The sequence below is a fragment of the Alosa pseudoharengus genome, unplaced genomic scaffold (assembly GCF_046254945.1).
Source record: "Alosa pseudoharengus isolate Yale_2024_CS ecotype anadromous, Long Island Sound unplaced genomic scaffold, YU_APseudo_1.1 YU_APseudo_1.1_scf_2, whole genome shotgun sequence".
Taxonomy (NCBI): domain Eukaryota; kingdom Metazoa; phylum Chordata; class Actinopteri; order Clupeiformes; family Clupeidae; genus Alosa; species Alosa pseudoharengus.
In genome coordinates, this window is record NW_027468663.1 from 44,986,478 (window position 1) to 45,004,203 (window position 17,726).

Here is a 17,726-nt window from a genome sequence, read left to right on the forward strand (position 1 = left end):
TAGAAACATGACATAAAAAGTATGCTGCGCTACGCAGCATCCATCGGGAGGGTCAATGTTGCAGCATCCAGCGGGAGGGTCAATGTTGTGTCATGCAGCATCCAGTGCGAATGGGTTAAACGTCTGACTCTGGCAGACACAGGCCTCTACTACTGTGCTCTGTGGGTCGCAGTAATACAAACTCACTGTGATGCTGCACAAAAACAGATGTATTTTTATGAAGAGAGATCAAAGTAATTTCCTCTTCTTGGTTTAATATCAGTTAGCCGCTATCTATGGTTTCAAACTGAGTGATTGTGATTTCACCTGTTATTTGAATGTGGATATCATTCTAAAATGTACAGTTGATTTACAGGGGCTGTTTTAATATAAATACATGTAACAAAAAACATGAAACCATGCACAGTTTATTAAACATTAATTTAGTATGTCAAAAAACACATCATGTGTAATTTAATGTGGATACCAGCTTCAAGCTGTGGCATGTATGAAGTCATTTTTGTTATTTTGGTGTGCAGTACATTCCAGTTTACAGTTCACATTTCCCAATTGTGAAAAGTGGAATTACATGGCATGTAACAGTTTAAATGCTGTGCACTGTTTGGGTGTGTGGTGCGATCTAGTCTCCAGTCAGAATCTCAGAGCTGAAGTTTGTGCCCTTAGACAAGAGGAGGAGCTCAGCAGCAGGTGGGATGTTTTCTCTGTGAAGAGGATTAAAGTAGCAATGAGTAAACTCTGTACTGAACTCCAGTAAACACCTCCACAATGTTGCTGTCTGGACTTATGTTACTCAGTGTATTAGCACGTAAGTTATGCAATTCATTAAATACAGCTTTCAATGAACAAAACTCATGCTGTTGAACATAAAAAAATATGCTTGTAAAAGTAACACTTTTGTTACTGTTTTCATCTTTTAAAAAATGTTTAATTTCTCTGTCTTTAAGGTATTGGTTTGGGGAATAAAATCACCCCAGACAGCACTGAAGTGTTCCCAGAGGAAGGACTGAATGTTAGCTTGTCCTGTAGCTACTCCTCTGCAGAGTCTCTCCAGTGGTATGTCCAGTATCCCAGATCAGCTCCACAGTTCCTCCTGCTTGTGCTGCACGCCACTGGGAAAGACCCGAGCCCAGGCAAACATCTTCGCCTGATGGGCAAACTAAACCAAGAGAAAACTCAAGTGTTTCTGCAGATCTCCTCTGTTCAAGTCGCTGACTCTGCACTGTACTACTGTGCTCTGAGGCCCACACTGACACTAAACCACAGACTGCCATACAAAAACTTGATTTAGGGTAAATTCAAGATGACTTAACCAAATCTCAAAAACATTAAAATGTACATGACTTTCTTTTCAAACACATTTTAAATACCATATTAATGCTATAAATAACTTTAGAGTAAACTCAATGTTTTCACATATTTATCTATTTCACATGAATATATATTGATTTAATATTGATATTTTTATATGCTCAGTGTGTTTTCCATTTAAGGATCAGACTCATTTCCCTTTGCAAATAATAAATTAGACCTCTTGTTAAATTTCCATTTTACTGTTAAATGTATTGCACCATATGGAACATGTTTTATATATACATGGCGCCATCAAGTGGATACATGTTGCATAACTGATAACTGATTGAATGAAAAACAAACAGTACCTCAAAGTGAATCAAGCATTCAGTCGGTTCTATATGAAACACAAGGGGCTCTGGTCCAAAGTTCAAATACATAGTATGTAACTGTTGATAGAATATAAGAGAACGTAATGCTCTGTTAGACTGTTTGTAGAGATGTTTTATAGAGGCACTGTTACCGCCGAGGGATGTTAGGAAGAATCCCTCTATTTACATGTACATCTATTTGCCCAGAATTTCCTGTAGAAATACAATATAATTATAACTGCCCAGCCAAAGTCAGAGAAACTTTTGTTATCGTATTTGTAACACAAACAGATTAGAGTTTCAAAAGTACAAAAGGTTAAATTCATATGCTGTTTCATGATGTACATCTAATGTTTTTTTTTTTTTTCTTTTTCATGTTTCTGTTCACAAGATGACATCACTCCAGCTTCTAGAGAACTCCTTCTGTCTCCTGCACAGAGGAGGAGCAGAACAGACAGATGAACAGCATTATGGTGACATCAGATTAAAGTGATCGAGTGAATAACTGATTCCAAGTAGAACTGTTTACCAGCCTCCACATGAACTACACCATGTGCCCTACCATGATTATCTCAGTAGCACTGCTACTATTTTTAACCCTTCTAGGTAAGAAACATAATCTTTACAAATTTCTTTGGTATGATATCTTATATACTTACATGCACAAAACTGAATCATTTCCCTTCATTTGTAGGTAGGAGTACTGAAAACCCTATTGCTCCAGAAAGTGTAGAGAAGTATGCCGTAAAGGGAGAACATGTTCAGCTCTCCTGCAGGTACAATGGAACTGCTTATGGTCTGTATTGGTATCGCCAGTTCTCCCAATCTGTGCCAGAGTTTCTCATTCTGGATTATCAAGGTGTTATAACCAATGCAACTCCTCCTGTTCCTGGGATATCAATGGGACATAACAAGACAGCAAGACAAGTTTCTCTGGAGTTCTCAACTGCTAATGTGTCAGACTCTGCTGTCTACTACTGTGCTATGGAGCCCACAGTGTCTGGAAACCCAGCTGCGCTCAACAAAAACCCTCACAGCTTTGACATGACGTCAAAGACTTGAAATACAATGACAGTTATACAGATGATTTAAAAAGGTTGCAATGGGGTTTTTCAAATGTCTGTTTACATCTGTAAAGTAATTCAAGACGTAAGGTGTGTTTTGGGGGGGATTTCCTAACTATATTCAATAATTATATTAAATGCATAGTTTATAGTCTACATATCGCTATTGCAGGTAGGGCTTCATATGTGAGGGAGCTAGAAGGAGCTCAGTTCCTGGAGTTTGAGTCTCTTGAGCTCCCTCATCTCTAGCATGAGCCCCACCTCCAGTGGACAATTTCATTTGGTAGTATAATATTTGGTAGTATAATGGTTCTCTACTCACTATACGAAGCACAGGCAGGGCATGAGTTGAAATAATTAGGCTATTTAACATAATATATTCATGCAAGCTGAAAACATTTCAACACTCACACATTCTACTGAGCTCTCCCACATTCTGAGCTCTCCCACCTATGAATTAAACACTGACTATTGCACTTGCAGAAATACATCTTTGTCCATTTTGCCATGTACTAGACTAAAGAAAATGAACTACGAATCCATGCAATGATAAAGAAATGAGAGTTTACATAATTGTGCATGCTTAACACCTATTTGGACACTTGGGCACTAATTTAAATGCTGGACAGAAAGCAAAGTCTAAAGTTTAACTTAAGCTTTCTTAATAGCGTTAAATGTAGATAAATTGGCATTTTATTATCTAAAAGTGTTCTTATAGTACAAAAAATAGTAAGTGACATACTGTACATGCCAGTGATATCTGACATAAATCACACTTGGTTCCAAAAGTATCATAATAAAATAAACAAAATTAAGTAAAACAATGCACCAAAGGCATACAAAAGTGCTCTACATACTTCATCAGAGACAACAGCTCTCGCTCTTCTTAGAACACACTGTCTTTTTATTGGTCCAACTCACATTATCCTGGTCCCACTACTCCTCTGCCCAGTCCAGGAATGCATTGGCTGGTCCATCTCTCCCTGATCCTCTTCTTCTGCCTCATGCAACTGGTCATCTCCCTTGTCCAGAAATGACTTTCTCTCTCTCTATCTGCTCATCTGTGTTGCTTTCCACATTGAACAAAATCAGTCCTTTTCTATAGTTTTGTCATTCATCCACAAGGTGGCAACGTTACATCCCTACTCACCAAAACGACTGCAAATCATTTAGCATAGGCATAGGTTATTAAGCCTGTAGAAACACTTTGGTTCCACAAAGAGACTTTGAAGAATCAAGCTGAGAAGAAAATCATCTGATAAATCCCTCTTGGAATAAACTGTTCAACCATGGAATGTAACCTGGGGAATTTCTTTCTTATTTCTTTCTTATTTCATTTTGGTAGGTGCCCTAACAATTATCAACTTTGCATTAAAATGACAGCGTGTATGGTTACATGTTAGCGTGTATGGTTACATATTATAATATATATGTTCTACTGGTTTTGATTTCAGAATGCAGAGCTGAGGACTCTGTTGATCAGCTAGCAGGATTTCTCACTGCTTCTGAGGGAGATTCAGTAACTCTGCCCTGTACTTACACCAGTTCCAGCACAACACAACCGTACCTGTTCTGGTACCAGCAGAAACCTAATGGATTCCCTGCATACATACTGTGGAGATTCTCAAAAACAGGGGCCAATGATGACATTTTTAAAGAGAGATATGATGCCAATCTCACCTCTAATTCAGTTCCTCTGGCCATCCAAAGTGTGCAAGTGTCTGACTCTGCTGTCTACTACTGTGCTCTGAGGCCCACAGTGAAAACACAACACTCAACCCTCATACAAAAACACTGGCTTCCAGATAGAGCAGCTAGCGAAGTGTAGTTGGATAATTTTCCCCACAGATTAACACTTTTTGAGTTACAGAATAATTTTGGAAAAAAAAAAAACTTTTCCTCCCAGTTCTCAAAGCTCCCTATATCTGAATATAAGTGGCATATGTACAAACACAATTTTAGACATTGTTTTTGCAAAAAAAACAAAAAACAATTTCCAGTCCATTTTCAAGACGGAAATAAGACTGCACAACTAAAGAAATTAGATTATTCAGAACTGTTAACATGTCTAAAGGACCTCTGTGTGTTATAATGAGGAAGAGGAGAAGGATTTAGAGAGAGAGAAGACACTTGAAATATCATAAACGTCCTTAATGGATTCCTGTCTGAAGGTTGATTTCTTTCAGTATACTCCTATCAGTCAAATGTTAAACACCATCATTTTGTTCATAGCCATATAGGTAAGAAATTAATTTAGCAGAATGTGCACAAAAACTGTTTTTTGATCAACGGTATGTTCAATATTTCTAATGCAATTCATTATTATCAAGTCAATTGCCAACTATTTTCAATTGTGTAACATTTTAAGGGCTTCCTTGTACCTCTTCAGGTGATAGTTGTCGATGTCATCATCCCAAGCAGAACTGAAGTCCCAGCTGTGCAGAGATCCACTGTTAGCCTCTCTTGCAGCTACTTCTCAGCATTTACTCTACAGTGGTATCGTCAGTATCCCACATCAGCTCCACAGTTTCTGGTGCTCACTCCTAACACTGGGACTGATCTGAAATCAGATGTAGATTTTTGAATGTCTGTGAGGGTGAATGAAGAGAAAGTGAAGTCTGCAGATCTCCTCTGTTCAAGTCTATGACTCTATTCTGTACTGTGCTCTGACGTTCACAGTGAGACAAAACTACAGTCTGCAGCATAAACATCACAGTGGGCTGCAACAGGAATGAGTTCTGCAGTCAGATCCCATATATTTACCCTAAGATGAGTAAGTAATATGCAGAAACAAACAAATAACAAAATAAAGACATTCACACTTATATATATTTTGGCCATTGGTGTATGATACTTTGGATAATTTAATGTCATGGGTGCATGGAAATAGAAATACTATACATTTGGAGTGTCACCAATTGGACATGATGGGCTGTATTTTGGGCCACCAGTGCATGGCGTAATACTCGTTATTCACCCGCGGAAAGTTGAATTCGGTATTTTGCATGTTTATTTTTTAAGCATTGCGCCCAGGGGTGTGGCAATTAACAACCTAGGGAGGGACCTAGCGGGTTGCCTAAAAATCGCTATCATACACCACCTAAACCTGGTCAGAAGTCAATGGCGAGTTGTTCATATGCTATTTTAAGAGCGCATGTCAACAGTCATATTGGCAGGTGCACGCACCATCCTATCATTCATGAACGCACACCAGCACGTCCATGCAAAGCATTACAAATTGCACGATTACAATGGGAAACATAATTAGAATAAAGATATTACGAAATACTGTACATCTCATAATGAGTAGTTATTCACCATCATTTGCAAATTGGTAATGACGGTTAAAAGTGATTAGGGGAGAGGCAAGAGACACGTTTGGAGCACAGCTGAAGATGCACTGTCACGAGATATAAGCAACTCCTCTGCAGGATAAATGTTGTTTTATTCAGTCATTTGAGCAACATTAGGGTAAGTGTTGCTTTTTCCAGCCTATGTTTTCGATGGTAACCCATTGTCAGTCAATAGTGAAAGTAACTGCATATAACTGTCTTGTCGTTGACTGACTCCTTGGTGAAGTTAGTTTCACTTTGCGAATGAGTTCAAATAATAGACGAGTGCAAATGCGTGAAGGCTATGCTAGATTTTAGTAAAGCATGGTTTAAGAATGACTATTCCATACGGTCTTGCAAGCAGCCTCCTTCAAATGCGCCGTTGAATGCCAAAATACAGATGCATTTATTTGACATATCGCGCGTTGCGCCGTTAAAGGGAATGACAGATGTCATTCTCATTGGTTTAAAATGATGTTACGCCCCAAACACACCCATATGACTGATTAAAAAACCTAGGAACACCTTGTTGCGCCATGCGCTCCACGTTTTATAACGAAACCCCTCCTAATGTGAACTGGACATCCTACTAAATTTGAATAGACTTTTGACGAGTGACGATGCACTTTAGAATGTCATGATAGGGCCCTTAAACCTGCGTGACAGGAATTCACCTTACAAACATTACTGTTCTGGGCATGCATCTGTTTTGAGAAGAGATTTGAGGCTAATGAGGCTAGTTCCTCTGACCATCCAAAATCTGCAAGTGTCTGACTGCTGTGTACTACTGTGCTCTGAGGCCCACAGTGACAGCTGCAGACTCAACGTTCATACAAAAACACCAGCTCCCTAATCAAACAGAGCATAAGTGCCAATACCGTGGGTGCTCCGGGGCTTTTTGGCTCCCTAGTCACACAGAAATGATCTATTGATAGAAAATAACATGTGTGTTTAAAAAGTGTGATATTGTATTAATACGTTTTTTTAAGTTGATTTATCAACAGATAGGCAAATTCACATATGAATTGATTATGCCTACATTGATAAACCGATAAACTAGTCATTTGAGAAAAAAGAAACCTTTCATTAACAACTGATTCTTTATGAAAGATTACGACATGTAGATCACAGAGAACTCACAAGACACAATCAAATAGCAGAGATCCCTTAAGTAATGATAAGGACTGATTGGCGAAGAAAGTTACAGAGAGAATTGCTCAAAAAAGAGCCACAAAAAATCCACAAGGTTCTACTGTATACTATACCAAGATAATAATGCAGCTAAGAAACGTTTTGTTTCCTTAAAAAGCATTATGTGGAATCACTAGAATTATTTCACTGCTGTGTTATCACCCTGAGCAGTAAGACTCAGTGCAGCTCATGACCAACCCTCTCCACCAATCAGGGGAGGAGCTCAACAGACAGACGGCATCATGGTGAGATCTGATGAGATGAAAGAAATGACTCCAAACAGATTGCAGCCTCACATGATGAACTACACAATGTGCTCCACCATGATGATTCCTCTGACAGTGATATTGCTTTCAACCTTCATGGGTACTGTATGTTCTCTATCACTCAATATTACCAGCAGTCAACCAATCTTACAATTGTCTTACAATTAGTTGTATACTGCAAAACTGAATAATTTCCCTTCATTTGTAGGTAAGAGTACTGGAAGCCCTATTGCTCCAGACACTTTAGAGAAGTATGTTACAGAAGGAGAAAATGTTCAGCTCTCCTGCAGGTACAATGGAACTGCTTATGGTCTGTATTGGTATCGCCAGTTCTCCCAGTCTGTGCCAGAGTTTCTCATTCTGGATTATCAAGGTATTATAACCAATGCAACTCCTCCTGTTCCTGGGATATCAATCAGACATGAGAAGATAGCAAAGCAAGTTCATCTGAAGATCTCATCTGCTGAAGTCTCAGACTCTGCTGTCTACTACTGCGCCCTGCAGCCCACAGTGTCAGGAAACCCAGCAGCACTCAACAAAAACCCTCACAGCCAAGATGAATGGCAATAGCACAATACTCATAAAAAGACAAGACTCAAGAGTGATACAAAAGTGACATGAAGGAATTTAAAGTTTTCATTTTTGACTAGCATTGGATAATGAGGTGTCTATGCCTCCATCTGACTCTGAGAGGCACTCTTTTTAAGGACCAGGTAGCTCTATCAAATAGTAGACAAACAGGTGAACTGTAGGAAAGGTGAGACTTAATCATTCATCACTAACATCAATGATATTTAATTGATATTTAATTTTTACAATGGATTTTTGAATGGATTTAAATGGATTTTTACATTACATTACACATAATTACACATTAAACTAGTCATTTATTGTCCTATACCAAATACAGTATGAATAAGTGATTTTGGATCAGGCAGGCGTCATATATTCAGCCCAACCAAGTGATGAAAAGCATCAAATATGTTTATTTCAAATATACAAATGCTTTACAAGTTTCCACCACAGGGTGGCGTCATAATAAATCTGTTACAGTAAATGAAGATCAACTTTCAGGCTAAAAGCTGCCTCATGCCACATCATGTACACCACTACACATCACTGTACACCAGCTCTGAAAATACTAACATTCGGAGGCATTTTTTAAAAACTACACTACTTGCATACTACATACAGGAATGCATTGTTTTTACTGTATCCCTTTCTTTTTGGTTGAATGTTAAATGTGGAAAATTAGCATTATTATCCCAGTCTTCTTCATCTGACATCTGACATAAATCACCCCTGGTTCCAAAAGTTTTCAAATAAAATACACAAATTCAGTAAAAATGCACAGAAGGAACACAAAAGTGCTGTGCTATATTTCATCATAGACAACAGCTCTCACTCTCATTTGAACACCACCACCACTCATCTTACTTTTCTTACTCCTCTCTTCCCAACCTTGCATGTCCCTTTGTTCTGGTCCAACTCACATTATCCTGGTCCCACTACTCCTCTGCCTGGTCCAGCTTTACCTCTTCCTGGTCCTCTTCTGCCTCATGCAACTGTTCATCTCCCTTGTCCAGAAATTGCTTTCTGTCTCTCTATCTGCTCATCTGTGTTGCCTTCCACATTTAACAAAAACAGTCCCTTTTTACAGTTTGGTCATTCATCCACTCCACAAGGTGGCAACGTTACATCCCTACTCACCAAAACCACTGCAAATCATCATCTCTTACTGTAGGTTATTAAGCCTGTAGAAACACTTTGGTTCCACAAAGAGACATTGTGAGTTCATAACACATTCATAGCAGCTGTCATAAACTGCACATAAAACATTCATGACTGTTTAATGAGACATGACTCAACATTCATACCAAACCTTTCATGAATGTAGAAGACAGAACAACAACAACTTGTCAAAATAAAAGTTCAACAATCGCAAAGCACCATTGCCATTCTTCTCTCCAGCCTTTGTAAATATTTCATGAATATCTTCTGAAGTCTACATGGAATGTCACTTTACTATACAAGTTGGGAAGTATTCGTAATCACAGAGCTTAACCCTGGGAGGTAAACTAGCCTACATTCAGCTGACCCGTATTTGTGTAACCTGAAACGGTTGGACATTCCCAGTGGCAAAAGATGATAAATCATCTGCAAAGGTTACATCATAAAACAAATACATTTTTATGAAACAAAAATTATTTGGTTGACCATGTTTTGTCTTTTTGGCACTGGAGTAGCCCATTGACTCAGATGTGACGTGATCAGGTAAGAGGTTTGGACCAAAAGCGGCAATGCTGCTTTGCGACTTTGGACTTTTACTTTGACAAGCTCTCGTCGTTCTGTCTTCCGCATTCATGAAAGGTTTGGTATGAATGTTGACTCATGCCTTTATGTGCAGTTTATGACAGCTGCTATGAATGTGTTATGAACTCACCCGTCAAGTAAAGTGTTACCCAATCACCTTACACACATTAGTATTCTGGACATGCATCTGAACTTAATAACTGACAACATCAGCTTTGTACAGATTTCAGAAAAGATATTTGTAATAACAGAAAGAGTATCTGAAAATTTTGACTTATTAGCATCTCAACATTTTGACTTAGTATCTCAGAATCGTGACTTTGAGTTTGTGGTAATTTTTTTCTCGTACCATCCAGAGACCCAGTTTTGACCAAGGGCATTTCTTTTACCCCTCAAGACTCCCATCCTCTTTCTGTTTATAAGCTATTTCTCACACAAGACCCTCCCAGGAGAAGTTCCTCTTGTCATGACTCATAATACTCTCACAACACATAACTACTGCTCAGAGAGCTGTGAGAAAACACTCTAAGTAATCATCCTCATCCACGTTTCAAATGGAGAAATCACTTATGGTCATCATTCTTATACTTGCTACAGGTAGGCATACTTGAGTCTCACATAAAGTTTTCTCAAGGATAAATACATTCAAAACAATAATTACAGGCCATTGCTCTTTCCTTACCTTTTAGTTTTTTTCCCACTGTTTTCAGGTACAGGTGCACAAGATAAAATTGGTCCAAAAGAAGAAGGCACATTAGTAAATAAAAAGGAGTCAGAGTCAGTGACACTACAGTGTTCATATGAGTCAAGCAGCAGCTTTGTGCTCCTTTACTGGTACAAGCAGTATCCTAACATGGCACCACAGTATCTACTCTACAGAGGAGCTCGCTCAAGAAGTGACTCTAATGAGCCCAATCCTCGTTTTACTTCCGAAACTTCCCAGGTTTCCACTGAACTCAATATTGAAGATCTGACTCTGGCAGACACAGCTCTCTACTACTGTGCTCTGAGGGTAGCCCAGTGATACAAAGTATCTGAGATGCTGTACAAAAACCTAAACATGAATGACAACTTTGAAAAGAATGTAGATCAAAGAAATTTCCTGTTTAATCCAGATAGCAATTCACCACAGATCTATGGTGGAGGCCTCATTGAGTGCTTGTGGTCACACCTGTTCACTGTGTTAAATGGTGAATCCCCATCATTACTACAGCTGGCAGATATTTTACAGGCAAGGGTATCTGAACTGAACTACACTGACTGGGCAACCCCTTAGTTATAAACAGGGACTGAAAACAGAATGATTTTCATTTTGGTTCGTTCTGAGCAAAAACATTATTTTTTTCGTTCCTGTTCCAGTGTTCCAAGGCCTCTCCTATAAATTGTAACCAGTTAGAACGTTATAGAAGAACGGTTAATAACGCTCCTTTAAAAATGAGGTCTGTGTAACGCTTTGCAGTGCTTTGTTCTATTTGTTCTCTTTGTTCTATCCATCTGATCCAAATAAAAAAATGTGTTCAATAATCCAATTTTTTTAACTGGTCAGCAAATAGATAATTGCTGCTATTTTCTACATTTGTCATTAGTCACACAAGATAAAGAATAAAACAGAAACTGGATTGGAAACAAAAGTAAAATTCAGTTAATATTGGATTTTTGCCTTTTTTACCATTTCTGTTGGGCTGGACCACAAGCGTAGGGGGGGTGACCTGATACACATAACAGAGCGCGCGGTGTTGGTGATCACATTTTATCAGTGGATGTAGAGATGGAGGGCTATCAAACACAGTTCAGCTTGCATCAAGGTGCCAAGCGATTGATAATGTCAGCTCAAGACCAGAACTTCAGATGGAGAGGGAGACATTGCTGCGTCCTGACACTTATGAGTAGGCTAGCCTACGTGTTCTACTCATGTCTTACAGGTAGAGAAGAGCTGTTCTGGGAGGCTTTGGAGACCTACATGAGCATTACCAATGGACTTGAGCCGTAGTAGCCTACAGGCCAATGTAGGCTATTGCTGTTGAAATTAATAGATGGAAACTGATCAATTATTCACTGTTGTGTCTTCGTTTAATGAAACCTAGTCTAGTGTAAAAGTGTTAAATAAGCAAAAACGTCCCATGTCAAACTGTGCTTGGGGTAGCCTATAGGCCTGAATAGCCTAAACTGATGGATGGCAAAACATTCTGCTTTGGGGAATTATTTGCTATGGTATGGCATGGTCATGGTATTCAAATAGATATGTTCAACATAGGTTGAAAGTTATGTTTAATATCCCATCTCCCAAAAATCGGCGAAGTTTAATTTATTAATCTCTAAATTAATAAGTAAAAATCACGAACAACTTCAGGCGGCGCTCTCATCCACCAGCTAGATAGTGTTTTCCCCCCGGTGCTCGTGGTTCAGTCCAACCACAAGCGCAAAAAAGGAAAATTATAAAATTGACGCATCATTTCAATTTTTAACTTCTGCACAGAAAACCATAACTGTGCTCAATTGAAAATCAAAATAACCATCAATAACCCCTTTACTGTGCCGTCCTAAAGAATGGATAACAGATTTTAAAGCCTATTTTTATATTTTTTCATGTGAATTCTGAAAATAGAACACGGTACTGCAAAGCGTTACACGGACCAAATGACATTGTCTTTACAAATAAATTTATGGCCGGTGGCACAATACTATAGACTTTTTTTGGGCCAACATTAAAGCTTAAATCAAAGCACATTCAATATCAAGGCTAACTGTTAAAATCACTATGCTTGAATTGAGGAGTGGGGCGAGATTTGAAAGTAGGCAAGTAGCCTATATAATATTAAATCTCAAAGCCTATGGGCTTTTCAATAATATTCAAACAAAGGTTAATAGGAAAGATAAATACCGTTATTAACCGGTTATCTAAAATTGAAAATAACGTTTAACTCCCGTTTTCAGTTATGTTCATCCAAAAACTCTTTTCCGGTTTTCGTTCCGGTTCCGGTTTGAACCGTTTCTAATTCCTGGTTATAAATGAGTACACTCTGGTGCTAAGATAATATTTGGGCCTTGAGAGAAATTGTTACCCTCCTTATCAAAAAGTAATCACCAAAGGTCAGTCTGACAAGTGTCATTGGAGAGATATGAGGGAATCAAATAATTCTTATGTACTTTATAAACAAACAAACCCCATTAATTAGTTAAACATAAAACAGAGTGTTAAAGAGTGTTAAAGTGCCTTAGAATGAATATTCCATAAAGTGAAATTTCTATGAGATAGCAAAGGACTGTTTTCTTTTCATTAGACTGAGCTCATCATCCTGATAGTCAATTGGGGTTTTAGTCTAAAAAAGCCAATCCCCAGTCAGCAGTGGCGCAAAAAGTGGGTATGCGCTAGCCTGGGTGCCATTCCGAACTTAGTCCCGCCCCACGGGAAGTTCGGTCTGGCATTGCTCCATTATGGGGCAAGTATGCTCGCCCTAAATCGGGCGGACCAATCAAATCAGGCTTTACGATGATGGACAGGTGAGCAACAGCACCTGGTCTATCACGTCATCTGAGCACGCTTAGATTAGGCTTATGTTTGAAACAAAAACGCTGTGGCTAGAAGGATACATGGCTTTTAAGACCCCATATGGAAAATTCATATTATTTAATGAGTTTGTATCACTGAAAACGATTATTTCTGAAAACTTTGGAAAAAGCTGAGATGTGGGAAAACTGGTGGTTTCACTTTCATCAAGGGAAAACAGCGCTGTTGCATTGCAACATGTTCCCTCGCTCGTTTGAAATCTCTGATTGACCACCTGTTCGAGGGATTTGCGACAGCCTTTCCCAGCTGTTTAACATGTTTGTAGCATATCACTGTTCAACAGAATTATTTTTAAAAACAGAGGGGATATAGGAGAAGAAGGATGGTTCGTGTGTTTTCTTCCTACACCTCACAGTAAGCTATTTTGTTGCTCTGATTGGTTAGGTCTATCCAATTGAGTGCAGAGGCATTCCCCCCCTGTATTGGTTGAAACACGCCCCATAATTACGTCCCAATGGAGCAGTATCAGACTCATATTCTGACTAGAATTTGAGTATGACAACGTCAGGCTAGGTATGCGCTATATGCGGCACATAGGGGCGCAGCACCGCAGGGGTGCCAAAGTAATGGTAACAAAAAAAATAAAAATAATAATAATATATTTGGTATATTCTATATGTAGCTACTGTTGTACATTTCTGCATTTCCTCAATGTTAAATAACATTTTAGAGGGCTAACAGGCTAGAGTAGGCGCCCTATCTCATAAGATTCCATCATAGAATTTTGACATAGAAAAGGGAGTGGGGGCGCCGTGAACGCTGAGTGAGCAGGTACGAGTAGTGAGTTTTCGTCTATGGAAAAGGATGGATACAGCAAAAAGCTGTCGGGGGCTAAACATAATAATGATGTCTATGCTTCCATCTGACTATGAGAGAGACTATTTAAGGACCAGGTAGCTCTATCAAATGATAGAAAAACAGGTGAACTGTTGGGGAGGTGGGCCTTAATAATGCTGATGATTTCTCTGCATTTTCTTGGTAGATGTTTGACAGTGAATAGTGTTTTACATTACATTATAATTACATATTTATCTTCACATTTTAATTCTAGACCAAATACTGAATGATTATGTGATTTTGGATGAGGCAGATGTCTCATATTCAGTCCAACCAACTGATGAACAGCACCATATCTGCTTATTTCCTTCACCTGACAATAAAGATGCAAATAAACCTGACACCAAGACAATAAAGATGCATTGCATGTTTTCACCACGATGTGGCATCATAATACATCTGAGACTTTACTACTAATACGCTTTAGATACCCTGGAAATCCAGAGTTCTCGCAAGAGCACAATGGAATTGTCTCTGTGAGACACTCTGGCAATGAGCAATGATGCACGTTACTTTTCCCCCTTGCATCCTGTGGAACCAATCAAATCGTAGGATATAGGCGGGCCAGAGGCAAGCTAAACTGATGCAACGTTGCTGCAACGTTGGGAACATTGATCGTAGTGTCAATTGTGTCGAAGTCCGGAATCATTCAGAGTAAACATTGGTCTAGTGTTATCCAATTGCGTGCAGTGAGATTTTCAAATGCATGGTGCCGCCCCTTGAGTTGGGCCACATTGTTCGTGGCCAGACCCTTAATCTGTCTAGATTACCAGGGTCTGGATTTTCCAGGCTACGTTTTAGATCCTTCAGGAAACAAATCAAATAAACATTACAGGAAAAGTTAGTTTCCTCTTATTTCATTAACGGTGGTAGGGTCGCCTGACTGTAACTTTTCTGGCTCTGTGTTGCCAGGCTATATTTACTTTCATTCTTTTCAAGTGTTTGGTATTTATTTCATATCCTATGTCCATATCTAATGTAGATGTATTCTCTGTACAATGCAGAGCTGAGGACACATTACACAGACAGCTGGTACCAACACAAGGAGCCTGGACTTCCTTCATACAAACTGAGATGGTAGGCTACTCTGACGCTGGGGATAATGATGACCAGTTCAAGAGGAGATTCATTGCTAATCTCAGTGCCACTTCTCTCTGACCATCCAGCCATACATTTCATGTAGGTGCTCACAACCATTTGCCTGCTCATTCTTAAGTTTCTGCATTTCATACTTGTCACAACAGTCATTTCACCACTTCGATATACCGTAAGCTCCTCCTTGAATTGTCAGAGAGAGAGAGAGAGAGAGAGAGAAAGTGAGATCTTCATTTCTATATCAAAATCACCACAGTTTGTCATCATGCATCACTGGCTGAAGGTCTCTCTTGTTATTGCAACAACAGTTTTTGGTATGATATTGATATTTAGGGCCCGAGCACCGAAGGGCGCAAGGCCCTATTGTTTTTGTAAGGATTATTATTATTATTATTATTAGGGCCCGAGCACCGAAGGGCGCAAGGCCCTATTGTTTTTGTAAGGATTATTATTATTATTATTATTATTATTGTTATTCCACTTTTTTGCTTTCCTGTTTTTGAGGTGGTTAACATGGTCGAAAATTCTTGAAATTTGGCACACACGTCAGGTGTCACGCAACGCAGTTAGGTACAAGAGCTTGACCTCGGGTGTGGCCCAGAGACTCGCTAGCGCCCCCTTAGGTGACTGATCCCGTGGTTGGCATATATTTTGAGGTGGTTAACATGGTCGAAAACGCATGAAATTTAGCACACACATCAAGTGACACAGTGAATAGACAGGGATAAAAGCTTGGCACCGGGCGTTGCACAGGAACTCCATAGCGCCCCCTTATGCCACTGTGACTTGTGGTTGGCATATAGTTTTAGCTACACACACCAAATTTGGTGGGTGTATGTAACTCCCAAAAACAAACAACTTTTGTATTAACATGCCATTAGCCACGCCCACAGGAAGTGAGGTAATTGAGATTTTGTGCGTTGTGGACATGATCAATTTTAACGTACTCCTCCTAGACGGTTGATCCGATTCATGTCAAAGTTGGTATACGTGACGTCGAGATGTTCCTGATTATAAATTGTGAAGCCTTTTTTTGATATGTTGTAATTTGACGAAATGGCGAAATTATGAATTTTAATACCCTTCCACACAAACAGTAAATGTGTCATAATTCATCGTGCATGGCTTGAAATGTTTAAAATTTAACAGGTCATTGAATACCATGTTAATGATAATATTCACATGCCCATAACGCATGTTTGCTATAGCGCCACCAACTGGCAACAGAAAGAATGACAATTACACTGACTTCAGATGATCAATTTGAACATACTCCTCCTAGACGGTTTGTCAGATTAATTTGAAATTTGGCAAACATCATGCCAAGATGTCGCTGATGTTAAATTGTGAATGGATTTTTGAATGTTGTAATATATTTGATATGATTTTAATATCTCACCACATAAACAGGAAATGTGTCATAAATCACAGTGCATTGAATGAATGGTCTGAAACTTCTCAGGTTAATAGATATCATGATTATGATGATATCCAGACACCCAATGGGCCTGCCTGGCATAGCGCCACCACCTGGCCAAGCAGGAAATGTGCCAGAAATGGACAATGCCTTAAGTGATTGATCTGAAACTTTATAAAATATTGGATATCATTATTGTGATGATATTCACATGCGTAATTCACCGGCCTAGCATAGCGCCACCTTCTGGCCAAGAAGGAAATGTGCCAGAAATGCTCTATGCTTTGAATAAATGGTCTGAAACTTCTCAGGTTAATAGATATTATGATTATGATGATATCCAGACACCCAATAGGCCTGCCTGGCATAGCGCCACCACCTGGTCAAGCAGTAAATGTGCCAGAAATGGGCAATGCCTTAAGTGATTGATCTGAAAGTTTACACAAATTTTGGATATCATTATTGTGATGATATTCACATGTGTAATTTTCATGCTTAACATAGCGCCACCATCTGGCCAACCAAAAAGTGTATCAGAAATGTTCTTTGCTTAAAATTAATGGTATGAAATTTCTCAGGTTAATATATATTATGATTATGATGACACCCAATGGGCCTGCCTTGCATTACGCCCCCACCTGGCCAAGCGAGTAAATGTGGCAGAAAATAAAATACAAAAACAACTAGCACACGCATCAAATATGTACGTTTCACAAACGCACCACGTCAGTGCTTTGTTGGATTCCGACATGTCACGGGTTGCGGCCCGCAGGTGCTCGGGCCCGCCATTGCCGCTTGCGGCTATATTTAGGGCCCGAGCACCGAAGGGCGCAAGGCCCTATTGTTTTTGTAAGGATTATTATTATTATTATTATTGTTATTCCACTTTTTTGCTTTCCTGTTTTTGAGGTGGTTAACATGGTCGAAAATGCTTGAAATTTGCCACACATGTCAGGTGGCACGCAACGCTGTTTGGTACAAG

At 39.2% G+C, this 17,726-nt stretch overlaps 2 long non-coding RNA genes across 2 annotated transcripts; both read right to left on the reverse strand.

The window, feature by feature from the left end:
• Positions 1 to 391: 391 nt before the first annotated feature.
• LOC143134638 (uncharacterized) lies at positions 392 to 1,050 on the reverse strand. The gene is made up of 2 exons (XR_012988699.1): positions 970 to 1,050; positions 392 to 701 (listed from the first exon to the last, which is right to left on the reverse strand). It is a non-coding gene; the product is annotated as an uncharacterized LOC143134638 (long non-coding RNA).
• Positions 1,051 to 1,067: 17 nt separating this feature from the next.
• LOC143134637 (uncharacterized) lies at positions 1,068 to 4,211 on the reverse strand. The gene is made up of 3 exons (XR_012988698.1): positions 3,647 to 4,211; positions 1,659 to 2,550; positions 1,068 to 1,156 (listed from the first exon to the last, which is right to left on the reverse strand). It is a non-coding gene; the product is annotated as an uncharacterized LOC143134637 (long non-coding RNA).
• Positions 4,212 to 17,726: the final 13,515 nt, after the last annotated feature.